We start from the raw sequence: 12,201 nt of genomic DNA, 5'->3' as shown, positions 1-12,201 counted from the left end.
TCGCCAAGGAAGGAAACGAAGTGCATATCTAATAAATTTTGACTGCACTTTTTCAATCCGCTCAATCCAAACATTGTGATACGGACACCACACAATAGCCGAGGATTCCAGAATGGAGCGAACTAAGCTGTACACACCAAAAATCGGTTTGAAGTTTCAGCAAAATGGTTTGCTGAACACCAATCAGCAAACATGCATTTTACTGAAAAATCAGTACCTTGGATTTATTTGCTGAAATCCAGTAAACTGGTCCGGTTTTCTGAACTTTCAGCAAACTTTTCTGCCGTCAGCTCCGTCGGCCGCTTGTCAAAATAGAAAACAAAACTGTTGACACTTTGCAAGGCGCGTTGTCTCACACAGATGTGAACATTATAATTTCATAAATATTTTACTATTTAGTGCATTTTTTTGACTTCATGGAGTGTGTAACGAAACAACAATTCGCTATTTTGCATAAAATAAAAAGGTAGGTATTCAAATTTCAAACGGTAGCTCTTAATTTTTGTGTCAATAAATAATGTCTTCTTGGAACGACAGGTGCAACCCCAAAGGAACAAATCGTCAACCCAAAGACGTCTAAAAATGACCAATGTGCACAACGGCTTCCCTCGCCCTGGATTTTTCAGTATCCTGCTTTGTCACAAAGTAAGAAGAACATGTTGTTTGGACAAAAAAGCTAGCTGTGATGATGATGCTAGCTGTTTTTGTGAACCGACCCATTTAGTGTGTTTTTCGACGTATGTACATTGCTCGATTTGTGATTCAAGGTGCATGAAATTAATATAACTGAATGAATTCACAGATTCCCCCCTCATTTAATTGTTTTTCTGAAATTTAAAATCTGAATTTTCGTTTATTTTGCTTTGTCTGCTGAAACCTTTCAGCAAAAGGGTGCTGAACTCCACGACGGTCGAATTCACTGAGATTTCAGCACATTTTGCTGAATGATCGGTAAACCGTTGTCAACAACGATGACAGTTGAAATTGCTGAAAATTTCAGTAGTTTTTTTTACTGAATGGATTGCTGAAATTACAGCTCGGCAAAATTCAGCAAAACTTTGCTGATTTTCAGCGAAAAAATTTGGTGTGTAGTACAACGACCGCAAGCAGTAAGGGTCGCGGAACTCATTGGATATCCTGAAAATAAAACCCAAGTTGCGGTTTGCCTTGGCAAGTATGTAGCTGTAATGCTCCCTGAAGTTTAATTCAGAATCCAGCAGTACTCCAAGATCTTTCATCACATTAGTTCGATGTGGTGGCTGATTGTCAATGAAAAATAGTTCCAGATGATCGGGGTTTTCTTCCTGCTGAATGATATCACCGAGCATTTTGTTACGCTCACTATTAGAAGATTGCGTCCACACCATTCGAAAAAAATGTCGACTAGTTTTTGCAACCTTTGGCAGTCCAGAGCTGATTCTATCCTTAAGTACATTTTAAGATCATCAGCGTAAACCAATTTGCATTCAGCTGGAAGGGCTAAGCAGACGTCATAGTGGTTTCTGCCTTTAGTGGTGTTGCGTGTATGTACACTTCTCATTTCACGAACACTACCTGAGTTACTGGTTGAAAATAGTAAACAAAAATCAGCTGTTCCCGGCAAAATCAAATGGGCATATTTTCAACCAGTAGATTTACATTAGTGTTCGTGACACCGCGCTGCGAAACCACTATTGAAAAATATATTGAATAGTAGCGGTCCCAAATTGCTCCCTTGCGGCACTCCAGAAAGGCTACAAAAGGGATCGGATTCAGCAGAACCCAGTTTAACGCATAGCTGACGATTGACTAAGTATGACCTCAGCCAACGAACAAGGCTGTGTGCCACACCAATTCGCTCCAACTTAGCTAACAAAATGTCATGGTTTACTTTATCGAAAGCTGATTTAAGATCAGTGTAGATCGTGTCAACTTGGACTCCTTGTTCCATAGAGTTGAGGCAGAATGAGGTAAATTGTAGCAGATTCGTGGTGGTTGATCGTCCCGCATAAAAACCATGCTGATCTATCGAGATGTATGGTTTTGCTGCACAAAAGAGAATGTCGTTTACCAGAATCTCGAATAATTTAGAACCCGCGCATAGTGACGTAACTCCTCGATAGTTGGCAACGTCCCGTTTATCTCCTTTTTTGAATGCAGGAAACATTATCGACCTTTTCCAGTCTGACGGAAACTTCGATTGCGCGATGGACATGTTGAATATCGTCATAAGGGGGCCGCTAAGCGCATTGGCACATTTTGTGACTATAATGGACGGAACACCATCCGGACCAGGGACTGCAGTTGGTTTAAGTTTCGCAATTCCAGCTAAGACATCCGCCTCACTGAAGCTGTTTATGTTAATGCTGAAAGCATCTGTTGGTACATCTTGTAGCGCGTCATCGATCTGATGAGGTGTTGCCGTTACATTATCGAAAGCATCTGAAAAGTGCTTCGCGAATAAATTACAGATGGTTACTGGGTTATCCGCAGATTCGTTTCTCAGAAACATGGTTGACGGCAGTCCGGATTCTTTCCGCTTCTCGCTGACAAACGCCCAGAAGCGCTTGGGTTGATTCATTAGATCTCTCTGTGTACGAACCACATAACGAGCATACAGCTTGCGATTATAGATTCTGTACTTACGGCTAGCAATGTTGAATCTTCTTTTATTAGCATCACATCTATACGTCGACAAATTCCTTAAGGCCTTGGAACGTTTTCGTTTAAGATGTAGGAGGTGGTTATTACCCCACCTAGGGTTCTGTCGTGGGCGCGGAGCAGGAACGAACCTCGGGAACAACTGCCGAAGAGTACCAGTAAAGAACTCAACGGCATCATTAACGTCAGCAGCTTGATTCAACGGTGTCCAGTCTATTTGCCGAATAGCTTCATTCAAAGAGACAAAATCAGCTTTCGCGAAATCCAACAGTCTGTCATCCTCCTGATCGATGAACTGGATTAGAGCGGGGCAACCTAAAGAAGTTAGAAGCGGCGGGTGCAGTGGGTCTACAGGAATTATAGCTTCATGTGGGTCAGCGATGTTACACATTGGCAAAGCTTCATCGTTGACGAAGATCAAATCGAGAGTACGATTCAGACAATTCCTGGTTACACAAAGCTGTTTCAAGTTGAGCAGTGACATGCTGTCAAGGAAATGCATGCTGGAAGACGTCGAATCGGTTGGCTCTGGGTAGGCATAGCCTCCTGACGAGAGATTCCAACACAGGTCTGGCAAATTGAAATCCCCGTAAAGTAGATGCAAATCTTGCGCATTGAGAGAGAAAGCTATCGACGAGATGGAGCTGATGAGGCGCTCAATGATAGCAGCATTGCGAGATTGTTCGGGTGGCAAGTACACAACTCCTACGCAGACATGACGCTCACCAACGTCAATGTTGACCCAGAGGTGCTCCAGGTCTTCATCAATTCGGGAAACATTAGAGAATGAACGAAATCCTTTTTTGACGGCAATCAGAACACCTCCTCCGCGAACTTTTCCGGACACTTCTGGATCACGGTCTCTCCGAAACACCGAGTATTCGTTACCGAAAAGCTGGACAGAGGTAATACCGTCCTTAAGCCATGTTTCTGTTAGCACTATCACGTCATAGTCTTCATTTTGCGTAGCAACGTAAAAGTCGTCGATTTTCGTTCGTAGGCCTCTCACATTTTGGTAATCATACATCAATTCTTCATTACACCAACAAAGCTGGCCATGAAAATGTTTGACACTTCTCAGGTCATTTTGGCAGACCACACACATGCACGACAAAGACGGATCATATATTCTACTTTATCGATCTTGTTGCCGTCCTTTTCAAGCTCATGTTACATCTGTCAAAATGACCTGAGATCTGTCAGTCATTTTGAGGTTAGGGGCTGTCCATTAATTACGTAAGGGTTTATGGGGGGAGGGGGGTTTCAGAAATCTTACGCGCTATACAAAAATATTTGGCTTCTCATACAAAAAATCTTACAAGGGGGGGTGGGGGTGTCGAAAACCCGTGAAAATCCCCTTACGTAATAAATGGACAGCCCCTTAGGTTCGTTGGTGTAATAAAGAATTTCCAGTGCACTGATGTAGCTGAAACTTTAGTCGATTGTGCACCGCAAGTGAGCAAATGAACGATCAAATTCTCATCAAATCTGTAAACAAGCCGTCTGACCAGTTGCGGGCTGCTCGGCTGACGTTAAATGTTGGTGATTTACATTTTTCTGCCGCAAATTTCAGTTGATCTTCAGTTTACGTGCTGTTTAACTTTCATATTTTTTGCTGTGCATAATGGACCCCCAAACGGACTGGAAACAGGAATATCCAACAGCCACACATCAACATCCTCGTGCTCATCATTCTACCATGGTAGGGTAGAAAGGGAAAGCGGCGCAACGGCAACCAGTTCGATATAGTAGAATTACAATAGAAAACATTCAGGCGCTGTACAAATTGTAAGTACAGCTTCCAATTGGAATCGCTCACGCAGTGTCCCAGTGGACAATAGAGCTGTAAATAAGGTTAAGTGATTAAAGAAAAATCTATAATCTACTTCCTATCGACAGGTACTTTATCTTCAATGCATATTTGTTGAATGTCTCAAAGTGTGTTGCATTATTTAGCCATTATTATTAGTAATAAACCTCGATGGCGAATCAATTTATGAACTTAAATCAAGGCGAAAGCTCTACTGCTTTATTAGCATATTGCCACATGAAATTCTACTTTTCTTATTACTCATCTAATTTTAATCCTTTACCTCTTGAAAAGATTTTCATCAAAAATCAAATTACTCTTGCTGTGAACCTAATACGATATACATAAAAGCAATGAAAGCCTAACACTTTAAAAGCAAACGTTGGAAGTCTCGTCACTTCTGACCTCATTCAATTTGTTCTGCCAAATGAACTGATGACATTAAGTTCATCCAGTTATCCCATTTGAAATTTAAATTTCTCCACAGTCCAAAGATGACACGAGATCTTCGCAGCTTAACCGCAGCTTGCTAACCTCGCCTCGCCGCACCGAACGAAATGCGGCGGGGAAATCTTCAAAGTCATGAAAAAGGCAAGAGGAAAAAAAACTTCCACCCACGTACACCTACTTTTTTGCTCGTTCTCACTTTCCTCAAATACCTCACGGAGCAGCAATGTACAACAATTCGTTCTTCGATGCTTCTATGATGAAGGAATAAAAAAATTACTTATGCAAAAAGTTTCTAAATTAAATTTACATTTTCCTTTTGTCTTACTGTTGTTCGTAGCGTAGCACTGTGCGTACAGTGGTGGGGTATATTTTTAAACGCACAACACTGCATCAGTTTCTCATAACATTTGTTTCTCTAATTAAAAGATCGTCATTTTAAGCATTTCTTGAACAAGTGATCAATACAATAAGATGCTTCATTACTAAAAAAAAATGCAAAACTGGCGTTCCATGATCGAATTGCTCAAAACCAAATTCATGAGATCACTGTACCTACTACCATCTCTAATGCCGACCAAATATCAAGACGACCCATCCCGGTAAGCTTTACTGGTGATACGTGCGTGAGTAACGAAAAGAAATTTCCCTTCATAGGCATACGGTGAGTAGGAAAATAGGTTAGTTTTGCCTGGGGCGAAAATTAAACTAACACGAGCGATGTTAAATTGATTATGGTGTCATTTTGATGGTTATGGAAATCGGGAAATACTTTCATGATTTGGTGACAATTTAAGCTAAAAATCCTTCAAGTGTAAAAATTATCGGCGTGTTAAAGTTGGTTCTTCGAACCATTTAGTTGATAATTATCATTGATTGATTGATTGATTTGTCTTTATTAGAGAGACTTTCAGCCCTTGGCTGGTTCGTCTGATAATTATCATGTTTATTTCGCTAATACTTTTTTTTGTAAGTAATGTACACCTTGGAACTCGAGATGCAATAATGATCAAAAGGTAAGAAGGCTCCTTACATTAAATACATTTATTTGTTCAACATCACATTTAAGACAAGACATAATCAACAATAGTATAGTACGCCACAATACTCGGTTTGTGGCTGCCGTTCTCCATCCTCGGTCGCGCACAATGCTCGCTAGGTCACGCTCCACCTGGTCCGCCTATCGTGCTCTCTGCGCTCCACGCCTTCTTGTGCCAACCGGATCAGTTGCAAATACCAGCTTTGCAGGGTTGTTGTCCGGCATTCTTGCAACATGCCGAGCCCACCGTACCCTTCCTGCTTTGGCCACCTTCTGGATGCTGGGTTCACCGTAAGGTGCAGCGAGCTCGTGGTTCATCTTTCTCCGCCACACACCGTCCTCCTGTACACCGCCGAAGATCGTCCTTAGCACGCGTCGCTCGAAAACTCCGAGTGCTTGCAGGTCCTCCTCGAGCCTGGTTGATGTCTCGTGTCCATAGAGGATCACCGGTCTTATTAGCGTTTTGTACATGGTGCATTTCGTGGGTGAATCTTTTTCGACCGCAGTTTCTTCTGGAGCCCGTAGTAGGCCCAACTTCCGCTGATGATGCGCCTCCGAATTTCACAGCTCATGGTGTTGTCAGCCGTCAGTAAGGATCCGATGTAGACGAATTCCTTCACCACCTCGAAAGTATCCCCGTCTATCGTAACATTACTACCCAGACGGATCCGGTCGTTTTCGGTTCCGCCTACCAGCATGTACTTTGTTTTTGAGGCATTCACCACCAATCCGACCTTTGCTGCTTCACGTTTCAGGCGGGTGTACAGCTCTGCCACCGTTCCAAATGTTCTTGCGATAATGTCCATGTCGTCCGCAAAGCACACAGATTGACCGGATTTTGTGAAAATCGTTCCCCGGCTGTTGAGCCCGGCTTGTCGCATCGCACCTTCCAGAGCGATGTTGAAGAGTAGACATGAGAGTCCATCACCTTGTCGCAGTCCCCGGCGAGATTCGAATGAACTGGATAGTTCACCCGAAACCCTTACGCAGTTTTGCACACCGTCCATCGTTGCTTTAATCAGTTTAGTCAGCTTCCCAGGAAAGCCGTTTTCGTCCATGATTCTCCATAGCTCTGCGCGGTCGATACTGTCGCATGCCGCCGATGAACAGGTGATGCGTTTGGACCTGGTATTCACGGCATTTCTGGAAGATTTGCCGTACGATGAAGATCTGGTCCGTTGTCGACCGGCCGTCGATGAAACCGGCTTGATAACTTCCCACGAACTCATTCGTTTTAGGTGGCAGACGACGGAAGATGATCTGGGATAGCACTTTGTAGGCAGCATTCAAAATAGTGATCGCCCTGAAGTTCTCACATTCCAAATGGTCGCCATTCTTGTGTATGGGGCAGATTACCACTTCCTTCCACTCCTCCGGTAGCTGTTCGGTTTCCCAGATCCTGATTATCAGCCGATACACACAGGTGGCCAACTTTTCTGGGCCCATCTTGATGAGTTCAGCTGCGATACCATCCTTACCAGCTGCTTTGTTGGTTTTGAGCTGGCGAATGGCATCCTTAACTTCCCTCAGCGTGGAAGTTGGTTCATTTCCGTCCTCCGCTGCACTGGCGTCGTCGTTTCCTCCGTTACCGTGGGCTCCCGTGCCTACGTTCTCCACGCCGTTCAGGTGCTGATCGAACTGCTGTTTCCACCTCTCGATCACCTCACGTCCGTCCGTCAAGAGGCTTCCGTTCTTATCCCTGCATATTTCGGCTCGCGGCACGAAGCTGTTGCGGGATGCGTTGAGCTTCTGATAGAACTTCTGTGTTTCTTGGGAACGGCACAGCAGTTCCATTTCTTCACACTCCGCTTCTTCCAGACGGCGCTTTTTCTCCCGAAAAAGGTAGGTCTGCTGTTTCCGCTTCTGTTTATAACGTTCCACGTGCTGTTGAGTCTCTTGCTGCAGCATTACCGCCCTCGCTGCGTTCTTTTCCTCCAAAACCGTTCCGCACTCTTCGTCGAACCATTCGTTCCGTCGATTCCGTTCCACGTACCCGATGGTGCTCTCGGCTGCGTCGTTGATGGCTGGTTTCACTGTACTCCAGCAGTCCTCTAGAGGGGCCTCATCGTGCTCACCCTCATCTGGCAACGCGGCCTCGAGATTCTGCGACATCCGGTTGTTTCAGTCGCTCTAGGTTATACAGTGGCTGTCGCCGGTACCGTACATTGTTGATGACGGAGAGTTTTGGGCGCAGTTTGACCATCACCAGATATTGGTCGGAGTCGATGTTGGCGCCACGATAGGTCCTGACATCGATAATGTCGGAGAAGTGCCTTCCGTCAATCAGAACGTGATCGATTTGAGATTCCGTATGCTGTGGTGATCTCCAGGTGTAACGATAAGAAAGGCTGTATTGGAAAATGGTGCTACGTATGGCCATATTTTTGGAGGCGGCGAAATCAATGAGTCGTAGGCCGTTTTCGTTCGTTTGCTGGTGGGCGCTGAACTTACCAATCGTCGGTCTGAATTCCTCCTCCTGGCCTACCTGAGCGTTCAAATCTCCTATGATGATCTTGACGTCGTGGCTTGGGCAGCGATCTTACTCGCGTTCGAGCTGCGCGTAGAATGCGACCTTGTCATCATCAGTGCTTCCGGAGTGTGGGCTGTGCACGTTTATTATGCTGAAGTTGAAGAAACAGCCCTTGATCCTCAACCTACACATTCTTTCGTCGATCGGCCACCAACCGATCACGCGCCTCTGCATATCACCATCGTGAAGCTGTTCCCAGCTCGCGTGTGTTGCCACAGCTCTGGTAGATGGTATGATTACCTCTAAACGCACCATGGATCCTGTCCAACACACCTCCTGCAGCGCTACGATGCCGAACCCGCGGTCTTTCAGTAGATCGGCGAGTATGGGGGTGCTCCCAATGAAGTTGAGAGATCGACAGTTCCACGTACCGAGTTTCCAATCGCAAGTCCTTTTTGTTCGCTGGGGTCGTTGCCGTTGGTCTCGGTTCGTATTAATCTGTTGCTGATTTTCCGTTACAATGGTTTTTTTACGGCTGGCTCGTAGGGCCTGACACCAACCCCCTACTTTCCGGAGGACCATACTTAGTGCACAGTTGAGCTTAGAGTCCTTGCCTGGCACTCGGGCGTAGGTCAGCCGCCCCTAACATGGGGATCAGACGCTGTTGTGAGCCGCTCCTCCTGGAGAACAGACGCTCAGGTTTGCCGAAGCAAACCCCTCTTCCCTGTCAGCCTACAACCAAAGTTCCCACCGGGGTTGGTTTCCCGATCTTCCCTAAGGTTGCGCATAGTTTCCGGCCGGTACCGCGAGGAGGTAGGGATAGGAGTTGCTGGGCAGAGGCTAGTGGATCACAATGGGGTCTGCATTGCGCAGCATACGCAGCCTTTACCGTGTCAAGAAGGCTCCTTGTAGCTGTGAATAGGACCTTTACGGGCTTAGTAACCAGCTGGAGTTACGTAGTTCGCCGACGGAAGACAAAATTCGTGTGATAGGCCACGAGTCTTGATCATTAACGGAAGTCCACCAAGCCTATAAAGACATAGCCATTCTCAATCTAATCAAACACAGCAAGCTCCCTACGGTTGATTTCGTCACAAGGATGCCGAAAGAACGATAGACGATCCTAGGGTCTAGGACCATTTGGGCAAATGGACATATTTTAGGCACGTGCTGCTATACTCAGTCGATTTCAAACCGATTAACTTGAATTTTTGAACATGGCTAGATACTGTAAGTATCTGATCGTGTCCTAAAAATCAAGTCAATCGGTTCAAAATTGACTGAGTTATAGCAGCAAGTAATCAAAATAGGTGCTCCTGCCCAAATGGTCCCATTCCCTAATATAGGGAATCTGGGTTGGGATGCACAGGAAAGGAGCTGTCCATTAATTAGAGGGGGTGGGTGGCTGGGGGGTTGAAAGATCGTACGAGTAATACAAAAATATTAAATATTTTGGTTTCATACAAAAAATCTTACGCCCCCCCCCCCCCCCTGTTGTTGTAAAAAAATCGTCAAAATGTTCTTACCTAATAAATGTCACAGCCCCATAAGTTGGTAATTGAAAAACATCTTGAGGTCCAGGGCGGCTGGAAACGCTATGTCCAAGAATGGATTCAGCGTAGAAGGAATTATTTGTAAGTAGAAATCAATGGGTTGAGTTACATTTTCATTTTCATGCACAAGTCATCACTATCTGAAGCACGCATTAAAAATATAAAAAGACCTTAAACTCATAATCGTTCCACCGAAGGAAGTTTAATCTAAATATGATACCGTTATTGTCGTATATTTTTTCTTGCTGCACTTCATGAATCTCAAACTCCTCATTCAAAGCCCCCATCTGCAGGGTGTGAAACATTCAGGAGAACTTCCGCCGTGCTACTCTTCCACGGTTGCTGCAGGCTGCTGCAGCATGTGTACGTAATTCTAGTCGCTTGGTTGTTAATTCAGCACTTCCTACTCTGCTGGCTGGGTAGGTACCTATCTACACGATGCCAAACTTTGGCCCGCACGCGACGATGCCCCCGACAACCGACAGCTCAAATTTGTGTTCAACAAGGGCAATAATAATAACGTAATGCAATATAGTTTAATTTGCGTAATTAATTGCCCTTCACAATAGCATCCGAGACTGGAAATTTAGCGAAAGCTATTTGGCTGTGGGACGCGTCGTAGTGAAGAACTTTAACAGACTCCGATTATGTAGAGAGGTTAAAAAAAGAAGGGAATAATAGCCCACATAGCAGAAGCAGGAAACGCACGAATTTTCAACAAGACGATGCAGAGGGTATCTGGATTTAATTTTCGGTCGGTCTAAGATGATTTAGTTATAGAAATTTCTTTGACTCCTTGAGCATATTATCTTTATTCAAATTCACATGAAAACTCCAAAGCTTCTTATTTGATAACTGTGCCCAGGTAACCACTAAGCATTTGTATAAGCCGCACAGTAGACCGTATTAAGCATTTGAACTGCTTGCTGTCCTACGGTTCGAATGCATAGCTGCCTTGAATCAGCATAAGCTGTGCTATTCAAAAGCTTTCAGCTGTTAATAAGCATTTCAACTGCTTGAGGTGTTTTCGCCAGAATCACCAAAAGCAATCAGAATGCTTTTCAACTGCTCTACAAATGCTAAGATCAAACAGTATGGGAGATACGCTATGCATTTGATTGCTCATGCTGCCTCTCTCTTACAGAGTCTATGCCGCTGTTCACAAATTTGGACAACTGAGTTGCTTATTCATTTTTCACTTATTCATCCAAAAGCTCCGAAACAAACATTGCTGCAGCAGCTTTGGATTGGGAACATTGCCATCCAGAAACTACCACACCTAATGCTGTCTAAAAAGGTGTGTATCAAATAGGAGTATGTATCTTCGGCGGCTCATAAGATTAAAATCAGAACCGCAGGTTCAGAATCATAGCGCTGCAGGAGGTGTGTTGGACAGAATTCATGGTGCGAACGTTTAGAGGTAATCATACCATGTACCAGTGCCAAAATGCTGGACAACATCCCTGCAAAGTTGGTGTTTGTGACAGATCCGGTTGGTAAAAGCAGGCGTGGAGCGAAGAGAGCACGATGGACGGGTCAGGTGGAGCGTGACTTGGTGAGCATCGGGCGTGACCGAGGATGTAGAACGGCTGCCACGAACCGTGTATTGTGGATAAATATTGTTGATTCAGTTCTATCTTGAATATGATGTAATACTAAATAGATGAAATGAATGTGGTTCAAGGCTGAGACGAGACTCGCGAAGAGGAAAAAAAGCAACGTCAAGTGCAGCCCAACTGAGCTGTCAGTTGTAGCCCGTTTGATTACGTTACCTAAAACGAGTAAAGTATTCCTATTCGAGATAAATTCTGAAGCCAAAATTCACTCCGAGCAGCATTTTCTTCTCCTGTACTGTCAAAAATAAATTGAAAACAAAATATTCCAATGATTACTGTGTGGGATCAAGAGAGCTCCCAATACTAAGTGTGGTCGAAGCTGAACTAGCGCTAACGTCGCCGTCGGTATGTTCGCGCCAAGCGGCGTCCCTACAGTGTGCCAGCGTCGCAAGTCACCATATTTATGTTAACCTCTTCAGTGTTTTACTCTCGGCGAAGCAAGACGTGTGATGTCGGAGCGGTGTCATCGGTTGTGGCTGGATGATTCCTTTTCCAGTATTATACGCGGAAATGCACAATGGCGATCCTTCCAGGCTGGAGTTGCAGGTGTTTTTTTTACTGCAACGTTCGAACCGTATTCTTGTGAGGAAAAGGAATCATCCGGCACAAAAAAGTGTCAAAAGTGG

This window comes from Aedes albopictus, chromosome 1, assembly GCF_035046485.1.
Source record: "Aedes albopictus strain Foshan chromosome 1, AalbF5, whole genome shotgun sequence".
In the NCBI taxonomy this organism is placed as follows: domain Eukaryota; kingdom Metazoa; phylum Arthropoda; class Insecta; order Diptera; family Culicidae; genus Aedes; species Aedes albopictus.
The sequence above is the reverse complement of the archived record's forward strand: the minus strand, read 5'-3'. Positions refer to the sequence as shown.